Consider the following 2,825-nt stretch of genomic DNA (forward strand, 5'->3'; position numbering starts at 1 on the left):
TTCGATATTCCTAATTTATGATCAGGATAGCTTAATTAATGAGTTTGCTAAAAGTAGACCCTGATTTTTAGGTTTCCTCTTAAATACTGAGATAGATATGTTCATGTTCAATACAGTGGTTTCAAGAAATGTTAACTAAGAACTTTGCAGAAAAACAGCAGCTCAAGAGTACTCCGAATATTTCTGCTCTGTTGGAAATAGGCAGAGTTGGACATCTGTACCTCCTCAGGCCAATGTAAAGGAAACATCTGTGAAGCACACATTAAATTGTTTTCTAGGGAAACCAACCAACCAACAAAATCTACCATGTTTTCAGCCAGAGTGAGATGGTACACAGCCAGAAGGGAAAACAAAATAAATTTACAAAGTCAGTGAATCCCAGAAATGGAGTTGTGATTTATTGGTCTTGCCCAGCCATTGATGTCGTGACGATATTGTTGGCCAAGTGAATTTATCAAAGTGGATTGCTTAACAAGATTGAAGTGCAAATCAGGCTATTCACCAGAATTGCAAGGTTTGCCAATTTTCTATTAAACTTTAATCAGTTCTATAAATACAACCTTGAATGGATTAATTCTCAAGCATTTAAGATCTGTGTAAAAATAACAACAATGATTCAGAAAGAACAGAAAATTTTGAGTTTTTAAACATGTACTTCAAAATATGGCCATCTCTGTGGCAAGGATGGTGAGACAAGCAAGGGCAATACTGGCTCAAGAAAGAAATGGGGGGCAGCCTTGGTGGCTCAGAGGTTTAGCGCCGTCTATTCTACATTTGTTTTAAATACTTTTTTTCAATTGAAGTGTAGTTGACACACAACACTATATTAGTTTCAGGTCTACCACAGAGTGGATCCACATTATATATGTATACTACTTTTAACAAAGTTTCTCTTTGGAATAATTTTATATTTAAAGACATATTGTAAACACAGTACAGATAATTCCCATACACCTTTCTTCCAGTTTCTCCTAATGTCAACAAAGCCATGGTACACTTGTCAACGTTTAGACATTAACATTGGTACATAACTTTTTATCTAAATTACAACCTTATATTTTGCCAGTTTTCACTGATGAAATTTTTCGGTTCTTGGATCCAGTGTAGGATATCACATTGTCCATAGTCACTATATTTACCTCATCTTCTCTGACTTGTGACAATTTTCTATGCTTGTTTTGCATCACGTTAAGAGTTATGAAGAGTACTGGTCAGGTACTTAGTTGGGTTTATTGATGTTTTCCTCATAATTAGGCTGGAGCTTTGGAAAAAAAATCTCATAGAGATGAATTGTCATCTCATTTCATCATATCAGAAGGAGCATGATGTCCACATGATTTTTGTGCCATTAAATTGGATCACTTGGTTAAGATCTTCAAGCTTCTCTACTGTAAAAGTTACTATTTTTACTTTTACACACTACATTCTGTGGAAGCAAGTCACCAAGTCCAGACAATACTAAAGGGAGAGAAATGTAAGTTCCATTCATGGAAGGCAATTTTTTTTAAAGATTATAGTTTTTCTTTAAGTTTTCTTTAAGTTTTTCTTTAAAATGTGCCATTTCTGCCCCATTTATTTATAGAAGTATAAACTTCTGTACATTTATTTCATACTTCAGGTTGTGCTCTATTGTTCCATTACTTTTGGCTTGGGTTATTTCAGGGCTAGCCATTGAGTGTCCTTCTAGGATGGCTCTTGGTTCCCTTGGGAATTCTCCAAATTTTTTTTGGCACCATAAGATATAGGTTCATTTTGGATGTCTCTTGCTCAAGTCCAGGGAGCAGCCATGTTCTAAAGAGCTTTCATTCTTTTTATTGAAAGATAGGATGGTATTAGATCATCCAAGCTGAGCTCCACATATGGGTGATGCTCTTGGAATATAACTGCTTCCAACTCATCTCAGGATGTAGAGCTAAAAGTTTGGGTGTATGTACTCATTCATATATACACATGATCTGTAATTATTTCTATATCTGTGTATATAAAAATAAATATGACTTTATATTGCTATCTCTTATTCTAGACCAGCATGAGGGGTTTCATTGTGATTTATTTAATTTTCTAATCTGAGAGTGAGAAACCTGTCTCCCATTAGCTACAACTTACTTATTTTGTCTGCCCCTAATACTGATCACACAGTTTCAGAATTGATAACCAATGCTCACAGGAAATATTACCAAATAGAGTCAGGTTCATGTACAGTTACTTTTGTCTTTAGTCTTACAGTTGCTTCTCAAAACACCATCTCACAAAGTTGCTTGTGTCAGCCCATGTTTTCCCAACCACCTTCAATGAGGTTGTGTCGTACATTTGCAATATAGTTATATTCGTGTTCCCCACTCTACATTCCATCCTTGAACTCCCAAGTCTAGTTGAATTTGGGCCTTCTTTGTATATATTAAGTTTCACTTTGTGATACACAGCTTAAAAGATTTTTGATAAGCATACCATCCCATGTCTGTCACTCCAGCAACACACAGAATGGTGGTTACATCACCATGGTTTTGTCTACACATCCCATTGTAGTTACTGCTGAAGCCTCTGACCTCAGCACTAGCAATCCATGGATCTATTTTCTGTCTATAGTTGCCCTTTCTTCTCAAATCTGGCTTCTTCCACTTTAGCAAAATTTGCTTAAGATTTATCCATGTTGTTGCATGAACCAGCAGTTTGTTCTGGTTCATTGCTTAATATTTCTATTACATGATTTTTAAAAAGTTGGTTTATTCCTTTACCTGTTGAAAGACACTTGGTTTACAACTTTGAGTTTAAGGAACAAAGCTCCTGTAAGCTATACACCATGCACAAGTAAGTTTTTGTGTGAA

Source organism: Canis lupus, chromosome 3, assembly GCF_003254725.2.
Source record: "Canis lupus dingo isolate Sandy chromosome 3, ASM325472v2, whole genome shotgun sequence".
Taxonomy (NCBI): Eukaryota; Metazoa; Chordata; class Mammalia; order Carnivora; family Canidae; genus Canis; species Canis lupus.